This window comes from Wyeomyia smithii, chromosome 3, assembly GCF_029784165.1.
Source record: "Wyeomyia smithii strain HCP4-BCI-WySm-NY-G18 chromosome 3, ASM2978416v1, whole genome shotgun sequence".
Lineage (NCBI taxonomy): Eukaryota > Metazoa > Arthropoda > Insecta > Diptera > Culicidae > Wyeomyia > Wyeomyia smithii.
In genome coordinates, this window is record NC_073696.1 from 3081812 (window position 1) to 3093820 (window position 12009).

Genomic DNA, 12009 nt, shown 5'->3' on the forward strand with positions numbered 1-12009 from the left:
TATATGAACCATTTTCAGTAGTTCGTGAGTAAATATTATCTGAAAGAAAGCTACAATATTCCTAAGATGATAGAAATAGTTTCAAACAACATTGAATTAGAAACTTTGGCTGTAGTTCACGTTATGTAAAAATTCGATTTTCACAGATTGCAATGCTCGCTCTGGTGCAAACACTCTCCAAGAAAGAAATCAATGCTAAAATTAGTAGATATTTTTTGGAGAAATCGATAACTTTGACTTAAAATAAAGGGAAGGATGAAAAATCTCTAGACTTGTTCATGCACTTAGTCGTACGGAATTGAAATTTGATAACAATAAACAATTCAGATAAAACAAACAATAAAATTCAGAAGAAATAAGTGAAAACTGTAATAGAAATGTTATAATGTATGTGATAAATGATAACCAAATTGAAGAGAATATAATAATCGCTCAAGAACAAGACGAAAAAAATTAAAATGGAATGGGAACAACAGATTTTCCCCATATTATACAATTAAATTGAGTATTGTTTAATGATAAGTAATGTGCTCAGAATCTGTAACGACAATTGAGGGCATATTGGAACAAATGAAATAAAATGTTAATGTATACAAAAATATATCCAAAATTGCCTAACTTGAATTTTTTTAGTCCGGCTTATTAGTTGGAAGAAGGTTTCCTCAAAATTATTGATAAAAGAAAAGAACCATTTAAAACAACTCATTTGGATCACTATGAACCATAATACACATACCTTCTTCAAATAGATTTAGATACATATTGGTTACTGTTGACGCTTTTACAAAATTTGTGCAATTTCTCCCCGTTAAAATAATTCAGAAGAAGTAATCAAATATCTTATGAATTATTATATTTTTTCTATAGCAGACCAGAGAGAATCATTACTGATGGAGGCACTTGTTTCACCTTTAAATAGTTTAGTGATTTTATTTAGAATCATTACATTGAACATGTCAAAACAGTATGTAGAACACTAGAAGTAAATTGAGCAAGCAGAGCGATTAAATAAAACAATAACTCCTATGCTTACAAAAACGTCCAATGAGTCAAGTATTAAGAGCCAGTTCCCAAGAACCGCAACCACCTCTCTGAGGGACGTTGTTTTGATGCTCTCCGACTGAGCTGAAATTTTCAGCGTTTGATTGTCTATTCAAGTTGGGCAGTTTTGCAAAATTTCAATATTTTCATTGAGAATAAGTGGGGTAAAACGGCCCTTGAAATCTCCTGCTAGAATTGATAAATTTTTCTGAAAGATTGTGGTATTATTCTACTCTAAGAGTACTTCAAAATGCATGGTCACAATATATGGCAAAGTGGTAACATGACGAAAAAAAAATGCATTTTTCTTCTGAAAATTATCAATTTTCAGGGTCATCCTACTCTTCTCAGTATCGCTAGAAAAAATATCTGAATAGTTTTGTAGAGCAACTCAAGAGCCTAAATGTCATATATAAGCCAAGTGTGTCAAATCGGGTTTTTTTTTTTCAAAAAACCGTCAAAATCACTGAAATTACTATATTTCCTGCTGGACTTAATAAATTTTGCTGAAAATTTGGATAATCACTCTACCTTAGCAGGACTACCTACTTTACCAGAAGATACGCCATTTGGGGTAAAACGTTCCTTGAAGAACTTTTTTTTTTGAAAAATACCGTCAAAATCATCAAAACTGCAAGAACTTGGGTTAGACATGATAGATTTATTGAAAATTCAGATTATCACTCAAGTGAAATACAGACTCGAGGGCACGATGACAAAAGTGACAAATAGATTTACCTGATGAAAGAAAAAATATTTTTCTTGGAAAATACTTGGCGATTTTCGGGGTGCTATTTCCTCTACAGAAAACTTGCTTTTCTCGGAACCTAGTGAAAAAGTCAAGAAAAACTTCATTTTTTTTTCATTCAGTTTCCAAATTATGCATCTAGATTTGATATCGAATGAAACCTCTTTACTGGTGAGCATGAGCATGAGAGCATGATTGACCGCCCGCGGTTGCTACTCCGTTATTGCCAGATCAGCTGTAATTACACATAGAACCAACGGATGATGCTTGGGACTAACATGCATCCTCAATGTGTAAAAACTGGTGACCTTAATCTTTATATAAGGCAATACCAGCGCCGGCCGCATCCGAATGCAGGTCAAAGAAGGAGTGTGTATAGGAATATGTTGACGTGATACTCGCTTCATTGGAAGCCAAGAACACCTCTGCACTTCCACGAGAAATCACTGGGATGTTGGAGAAACTGGAATGTTGGGGGCAGGGTTTGCAGCAGGTTTCGTTTTGGTAAACGATGCGCTTAGCTCGGTGTGCGGGTTTATCATAACAAATATTGCGCCTACGAGTTCATTATATTCACGGCGAAAATCATAACGTGATCCGAAATCATTTTGTTTAATGATGTAATACCGCAAAAAAGCACACGCTAGAATACCGGACCTATAACTAAATTTGAGCATATTCAAATCCCCGGATACTTTCTTATGAAGTCGAAGCGTAGCTCCCATTGATTTATTTTAAACAACTGTTACGAAAGCTACGAAGATTGTATTGATATTTAACGCTTCGCCACTCATATCGCTTTCTCGTAAAGTGACCTGACACCGAAACCTATGACGCCTTGATAATCTATCTGTAGGAAATGCGATGGTGTCAACGCGGAGTCTCCAAATATTATGTCACCGGGACATTTGATTCTATGCCTAGCAGATCGACTAACGATGTTTCCCGTATACTGGTTGTATGTTGTTAAAAGACTATCTGATTTGAGACCGATTTAAACTAAATATAAAATGCTATGGGAGCCACGCACTATGTGCGGTATAACCCAGTGTAATGCAACATATTATACCACACGACGCGTATTCGATTTAACCCACACATTAACAATAACCACCCATAAAAGAGTCTGTGGTTTGCTTGACAGAAATACAAAAGTTATTATACTTTAAAAAATGGAACCGAGTTAAACCAACAAATAATGTTGGAGCCGCGCACGAATGTATGGTTTGCCAAGTAAATTTCAAAAGTGTGTAAAACTCAACGATTTGAAACCGACTTAAACCAACAGTAAAGGTACTGTTGGGTCCACGTACACGAGTGCGTGGTTTGTATTATAAAAATATGCAATTCCTATATATCGCCTTAGCAAGTCTATTTATAGATGAGTAACCTAATACACCTATTGAATATATAAACTGGCAGAATTCCATGCGTTCAAAGCATAAAATTTGAAGAAAATGCAAATATGCATATTAAACAAAGTACAAACAGAATTTACTTACAAAAGGCCAAACCAATCAAAATCTGAATATAATAGACATGAACTCGTGCTATGTCTACTTCCAAGATTTAAACAATATCAATTGAAAAATGTTAATATATTACAATATTTGCCCAATTCCATAATTTTTCAAGTTTATTTTTCAAAAGCTAGGAAAATCATAAAATGAAATGAAACCAAATGCCCGAAACCTGACAGAAATCTCTACACGCACTTGTGTAGTTTGCGTATTGCAGACGTTACCACAGTCCACACATCCAGTAAGCGGTTGCTGTTTGCAACAACACATGTGAAAAGTTCTCAATCTCGCGCACTTGAACACAGTAAAATGCATAGGAATGGCTAGAGCAAATGCTCAATAGAACACTGCCAGCTGGTAATTTTTATAAAAGAAACATATAAACCTATGCAATACCCCACACACGAATCCCGCCACAGTATTAGTGGTGCTGCACACGTGACCATGGCAACAAGTTTCTAAATTCCTATTAGAAATAATGAAATCAGTCATTTAAACGAAGCTTTCATCGACGTAAAGCTCAGGTTATAAATTTACGTCCATGAAGGTCACAAAGCTCTCAAATTGTACTTGTTATGTTACATAATTTTGAATTGAATTGAAAATAGACTGGACTGGACTGAATTTGTAGGCCTCTCCACGGATTATGTTTTTGAATCCGAACACAAGTAGGTATATATGATTCACATTACGGTGCAACATAAGCAGATTCCATCACTTGACTACCGATAAAGCAGCAGAAGTAAAAACTGCATTAAGTGTGCGTCCAATAATCCAAATCCAATAATGCTTACGTTATCATAATGAATGGTTTTGCCTTATTCAACTCTAACTAAATCAAATCTATAGTATGGATATTACTTTCAAAATAATATGGAAGCCCTTACAAAGGTTCATCAATTGGAAAACATAAGAAAATATTTTGAACAAAATTCCTAACAAGTTCCAGCAAAAAATGGTAGAAATCCACAATTACATTTTTATTTTTTGCTTGACAATTTTTTCATTTGCCTGCAACTACATTCGCTGTATTACGAAGACAGGAAATATACGTTTATTATGGTAAAGCTTAGAATAATAATATATCATCTAACAATTTTGAAATATGAAAAGAGATTCTGTACGAATCTTACTAAATAAACTAAAATATCACAAGCATTCGCAGGTTCTTACTCTTCTATAAATGTATATATTTAGGAATTTACTCTTTCGATACTATCCGGTCACGATTATTTAGTGAATATCGAAGATAAAATTAAAAAAATATCCGTTGCAGAAATTTACAATTCTTGTTGAGTAATTCATGGCAATCATATTTATGAAATAAACTTTCAATCACCATCAACAGCAGCATTGTATTTTTTCTTCAATTGCATACGAATAGAAATGTACGAACAAAAGTGTACCACTGCAATACGAATAGTACTGCTGCAGTACGAATAGAAGAGTACCAATGCAATCATAGACGACGAGAGACCTGCGGTTCTATACTCCACTGGTACTGTTGCTTTTACTGGCATGTTTTCTTTCAAGACATCAGTTTTTATTAGGTTCTACAGTACCTAACACGCAGGTTTAGAGATTGTTCAAGGATGGGTATTGTTTCAAACTTTTAGGAAAACTTTTACCTTCGAGACATCATATTAGTCTAAGCTCATGGAAGCAAAAATAAATTGACCTATTGGGACGGAGAAACTCTGTCAATTTTTATTTCGAAATTGATACAGGGAATATCACAGGGAACGGATGGTGTCCATTCACGTCGTCTGTGCTAGGAATGCTCGCATGTAATTGGTTCATTATTCGCGTAAATTTGTTATTGAAATTATTATCAATTTTACCGCTTAGCAATGAAATTAGAGTGATAATTAACACATTACAAAATTGTTATACATTTTATCTATCCAACAACATATTGGTTATTGTTATCCATCATGTGGTTATGCTGTTATTAGCGTTTGAAATCTGACGCAACATTTGCCCGTTTCATTTCCAATTTTACAGAATAGTAAACAAAGTAAACCAATATAGTAAACAAAGACGTGTCCCACGTCAAAATTGATGCATATTGACATCAGCGGACAACGGTGGATGAAGAAACAAGGTGAAGGGAAACTAACAGCAGCTTAATATGATATACGATATGTAATTGTTTTTATAGCAACGTAGGAGTGAATCTACTAGGTGAGAGAGTATGTATTTCTATGAGTTTGTTTGGTTGCGTTAACATATAAGTCTCGTGCCCCTACTCGGACAACTGGTCTTATGACCACTTGCTTGTTTGCTGGACCTTAACTTGTGTCTTGTGGAGTCCGTAGTAGGCATGACTTCCGGTCTGCTGCTGCGTCTCTGCTGCAGTTGGTGTCTGACTCGTTACTCAAATGATCAAAACAAACATCCGAGTTTCGCCAACCACCTCGAACTCATCTCTACTCATGCGCTAGCAGATACTTGGTCTTCGACGTATTTACCTTCAATCCAACACATGCTTCTCTGCTTCACTGTAAAGCAATCGCCTGGACACCTGGTCCTTTCAGATGAACTGGATGGATTTATTGATTTATTTATTGTGCCCCGCATGTTGAAGGCCGCACACGCACGTGGTTCAAAACACCTTCAGGAGGCAGAAACACAGGAACAGGAGGCTTTGTGTTCGGTCCCTTGCGTGTTTCAAACGGGCACAGTGATATCTTCACACAACACTGTATATCCTGGTCTGTCTTGTTAGTTTCACAGGGAAGTCCATAACATTCCATAGCTCTACACGGTCGATAGTATCGTCTTAAAATCGATAAATAGGTGGTTGGTATTCGCGACACTTTTGGAGGATCTGCCGCAACGTTTGCGATTTGGTTCATTGTCGATTGGGCGATGGGCATCCACAAAACCGGCTTGATAACTTCCCACAACCACAAACCCTCGTGCTAGCGGCGAAAGATAGAGACACGGCTGGGTTGATGATGATTTGGGAGAGCACTTTGTAGGATGCGTTGAGAATCGATCGCCCATTGTCCGCATAGAACATAGAAACGCCAGAGAACAGAACAGAAAGATTAGAGATCGTGGAGAACTGGAACAACTCGTCCCCTTAATGCTAGAACTAGATTACTAGTATGCCATCATATTTATCGCGTTGAGCTCTATAACATATCCAAAACTCGTTGAAACACGATTACAAGAAAAAGTGTTTTTCATCAATTAAAAAACTAGATATCTCAACTAAAAACAGGCTTATTTTGTAGTAAAACTAAATAACTCGGTTTTTTGTTGATTTTTACGTTGCTATAACGGGCCTGAAACGATATGGATGCGTTTCATAAAATCTGAACCTTTAATAATTGCATTTGAATCATCATCACCAGAATACGTCAAATTTTCAAACTCGTTTTTCCTAAAACGTCAATTTTCGAGTTATCTAGTTCTAGCATTAAGGGGACGAACTGTGGTAAACCTTTCCCGTAAAAGCTTGTTGACGTTGGCCTTATTTTTAATAACGTAGTTATAAAAACAATAATACAGAACATTGTCACACTAGTTAGGGGCAACTACTGCTAAGACGATACGAATTGCTGTTTGGTCAGTGAGTATGGACATGGCGCAAACTGCTTCAAAATGAAGATTCTAATAAAACGCAAAATTATTAAAGAAAATTGCCGTTCTTTTTGAAGCTATAAAAGAGAGCAGACTTGCAAACACGAGAGCTTTTTTATATACGCCAGGCGTCCGTGCACTCTTCAGTGGGTTAGACCAAAGATTGGATTCCTCCCCCCCCCCCTTGTAGATTGGCCCGCAGCTACAGGAGAATTACACGGTTCGACCCGCAAACCTAGAATGGTTCCGCGCCTAACCAGTAAAGGATCATCGACATTTTCGGATAATATGTTCTAACCGTTAGTTCTGGCCATTGCCAGCAGCCACGGTCGGGCCGATTGCTTCAACGAGGGAGTCCAAGATTCTCGCTCGGTTCCCACTATCCTGTCATCCGCTGGCCGCCTTGTACCGGTACGACCTCTGGTTGCGCAGTCGAGAGGACTCCTGCCTGCATCAGCAACGAGAAGCAACAAATTATAGTGAGTAGACACTACACGCCACACTGTTATTAAGTAAATACACACTCGCATGCCACAAATACACGAAATAAGTAGGAGAAGTGGAATAATTTTTTTCTTGAGCGTCTTAGTAGAATGGAATTGAATATTGAGAATAGGTTATATTTCCATTTAACTCTGATGATGGTTGTATGTAGCAACCGAAATACGTATTTGTGGACGGTATAAGAAAGTATTCGATCTTTTGGTAGTAGAATTAAATGGAAACATAACCTCTTCTCAATATTCTGCAAATGTGAAGGTTCTCGGTTTTTTGTTCTCAATACGCGAAAACCTTGATTACCCGGTATCTAGCCTACCCTGCAATATCAGCAATAGAACCTACTCTACCGTAGAATAGGCCATTGTTGGAAAGTCAGTAGGTTTCAGGCTACACATCGGTATGTGTAGAGACGTGGAGAAAAACCTGATCACAAGCGAGGGCGAGGTGGTCAACAGGTTCTTCGAAGAGCATTAACGGTATCAGGGTCCCAGTTCTCTATATCCTGGAGATCGAATGTGATATTGGGTCACTAAGGAATAATACCACAGGCAAGGACAGACTGCCAGTAAAGCATTATAAACATGGTAAATATGCACTTGCAACGACATTACACGGATTTGGGAGGAAGAATGACTACCGGAGGTATTGGTGGAAGGAGTTGTATGTCCCATTTATGAAAGGGGCGATCGGGTACGATGCAGCAACTACCGTGGCATAACGTTGATCAACATCACCTACAAAGTTCTATCCCAAATTCTGCTCCTTCGTCTACTTTCTCTAGCTTGAAAATTCGTGGGTCACTGTCAAGCGGGATTCACGTAAGCACGTGCTATTACAAATCAAACATTCACTCTCTCACTCTCTTCGTAGGCTTCAAGGCAGCATATGATACAGTCGATCGAGACCAGCTGTGGCAAATAATGCACGACAGCAGGTTTTCGGATTTCGGCTGAACTAACACGACTTCTCAAAGCTTCCTTGGAACGAGTGATGTGCTACGTGTCCGTGTCGGGGACACTCTCTAATCTCTTCGAAGCCAGCAGAGAATTGTGGGAGGGAATGCAACATTGCTCTTGAGAGTACAATCCAACGAGCGGACATCGAAATTTAGTGGTACGATTTTTAGAGAAGGTAGCCAACTCATATGCTTCGCAGTAGCAAATATAATCCCATGAACATCTTGCCGGGAAATACTTTTTCCCGGTGTTACTGCATCCCGGGATTAGAAATATTGATTCCTGGGATCCTGGGATTCCCAAATTCCTCAGGAAATTTTCACTATAGTTTTCTCTTTTTTATTAAATTGTTTAATTGACACGGCACAATCCAACTCGTACATGGTGCATCTGTATCATCTGGCATAGACTAAAATCCAATTTCATTCTGTCTCTGAGGAGTTTTTATACCTCTTTAATTGGCGGTCGTATATAGACATACTCTGAAATCGACTCAGACAGTATCCCCACGCATTTTTGGAATGTTGTTCAATTCCACTGACGATATACAAAGCCCTAATTAGACCAGTAGTTCTTTTTTGTGAAGTTAAAACCGTGAAAAGAGATTCTCATTGTGCATCTGATGAAGGTCGGGAGCCTACGAAAGGCCAAACATGTCGCGAGGATGCCGGACGATGCAGTGCAGTAAAATCGGTTCTCTTCGAAATCTCCACCGGCATCAGAAACAGAGTGGTCCAACGTGCAAAATGGCTTGACCAGGTTGAAGCAGATTTTCGAGTGTCGACACGTCTAAAAATTGGCGACGAGCAACCCAGTCTAAAGGAAAATTTTTTATACTACACGAGCCACCACATCGGTAAATAATTTAACCACCAGGATGTAGAATGAAACTCCAGTAAACAGTAGCGAAATAGAATTACTAACTTTTGCGGTAAAAAATGGACAAAAATTGCCGATTTTTCATGGGTTTCCCTTCAAACGCACTGACGACACTAAGCATGCCGCATCGATCTTATTAACTCATAAGTCAGCAGAAAAAATTTGACAGCTTTATCAGTCGAGCTCTAACCGTGACGGCGAAAACAATGAAGCTACTCCGTTTAGAAGTATGCGCGTTCAAAGAACGGTACCCCATCGCGTCGAAGAAAGACATCGTGCGGCAGTTCGTGGACAACACAACATCTTGGCAATATTGGACAACAATCAGAGCATGGAAAGAAAACCCGATTTCGGACGGCCGACAACCCTGAGCGACAAGAAGCTCCAAAGGATGCTGGAGTGGAAGACCGAGGGAGTGGCTACATCGCTGCATGCGCCTGGTATCTGGTACCTGGCGAACGTGAACATACATATCAGGCAATGACGCAGTGACAGCACTTGAATAAGATGGGCAAGCCGATTTTCCCGGCAAATCACGGCGTGGCGGTGGTTATGGACGACGAGACCTGTCTCACCCTGAATGGCAACGACTGGCAGGGCACTTCGTATTTTACTTTCCCCACGGAATCATTAGTTGATTCAAAAAAAAAAAAAATTCGACGATAATTTGTAAATATTTTTTTCTCAAAACAATCGATTTTGAGTTGTCAACTGACAACTCGTACTGGGCACAATCAGCGGTTGAAGAGCATTGAACAATGAAATGGTATGTATCAATTATTCATTATTATCAAGGCTTTTTTTTTGCAACTCTGATCGGTTTCGATTGGGAAACTGGGAAACTCTATCAATGACACATTGGTAGAAATAAAAGGTATCATTGGTTCAATCTCCATATATTTTTGCTTTTCTTCTTTCTCGTCATAGAACAGAACTAGGTTTTATCCACCTTCAAAATAACAATCATAATTTCTTTACTTGATAGAGAAAACCTACTCATCACCAGTGCTTTGTGAAGGATCGCAAGTTGACTGTTAAAACACGAATGCGATCGCTTTCCGCAGTCAACTTGTCTGCTCGGCATAGTACAGCGATCGCCCGGAGTGTGGAATTGAACATTTCTTCAGTTCCTAGGTGGCGGTCATTCGCTATGGCAGCGCTCGTTTATTTCGTTCAATCTTTCATTATGTATACGTTCAAGGTACAAAGTGAATAGGGCAGTTGGTACCATTTCTACAGCTTCGCTGAGTTGCGGGCCAGCGAAGACGGCACCGAAGGCGGGAAGTTAAGAATGTAATAACTTTCGGTCGCTTGCGCGGCAATTAACACATGTGATTTGCTATTTCCTAATTGTGTGCTTTTCATCAGAGGTGGATGGCCTTTGGATTTTTTTTTGTGACTCGACTGTGGTTGTAGCGTGTCCTGCGCTGCGAAAGCGGCTCGCCCAACCGCAGATTAATGTAAAGGTATACTTAAGGCTGTACATTCACTCACGGTAAGGCGAACCGCCTACGCAGCGCAGGCCGCGCCAGTATGTTTTTAGCCTCACAGTCTTTCGTGAAGGTGTAAAAGAAATCATATTTTCTAATCAATATTTTGTACCGTAAAACGGGGTATCATTGATCAGCGGGGTAACATTGATCAGTTTTACCCTTCTCATGAATAGTTGAAATAAAACTGCCCCGTGATTACTTTTGCTAAATTTGAGTAAAACATCTTAGTCTTGTGTCATTCGAGATCTGAACAATATTGCATTGTTTGAAATTTTTTATTGTTTTGATAACCAAATTTTAAAATCAATTTGATCGTTATATTTCTTACTCTCAGTAAGTGCCAAAAAAGCACTTTATACTAGTCGAATATTAAACATTTCGTATTCATTGACATGTTTTCCAAATCCGTTATCAAATTCTCAATCAACTAGAAAAAAAATTATGGTAATTTATTACATTTATAATTAATTAATTTATATACGTTGAGAAAGTCCAGTGTTATGCTCTAACCAGACATCATCCTGGTCTACGCCGAATGTTGTCTTGGCTAGAACATAGAACGTAAGAGGCTAGAGTTGGCCTATTGATACTTCCGTTGTTGGAAAGGCCTTGCATATATAATCAACAAACGTTTTCTGAACACAAACATTTTACAACGATTGCTGACTTACAACGTTTACGTTTTTCATCATCGAAAGGTGAAATTACATATGGCATAAAAATGACTCGCAGTAGGCCGCGGCTAGGTGCAAGGACAGGACTATCCTCCGCAATGAGAGCAGTCAAGGAGAACGTGGTGTCAATCCGGAAAGCGTCTCCAAACATGTTAACAAAGCAATATCTAACATTTTTAGTTCAAAACAATTCAAAATTGACATCGATCAAAGCTACCCCAAATAAGGAAACAACGACGAAAAACAAATGTTTTAATGTTCAAGATATTCGAAGGGCTTTAAAAACTAACTTCTCGAGTTCTAAGGATGCCAATACTGGTACTAAAAATATGAAAACTGTATTTTCAGTTGTAAAATATATAAATACACAGGGGTCTTTTTTTACGCGGTTGGTTGTACCGCGTTGAAAAATCCGCGTATAAAAAACCGCGTAATTCTGAAAAAATTGGTTAAAAAACTCCATTCAATATTAAGATCCGATTAAAAATAATGGCACGTAAGTAAATATAAACTTGAAAGATGATATAAAAATGGTAACGAAACACACAAAATAAGTTTTTAGTGCTTCTAAAATGAAAATTCATTGAAGAACATGACAATAACTTT

General features: G+C 38.2%; 1 protein-coding gene across 2 annotated transcripts in view; it reads right to left on the minus strand.

Annotated features, from left to right (window-relative positions):
- The window catches only part of LOC129727275 (dual specificity protein phosphatase 3), a 150013-nt gene that overhangs the window by 60578 nt on the left and 77426 nt on the right, over nucleotides 1–12009 (minus strand). The gene's annotated exons all lie outside the window — the stretch shown is intronic.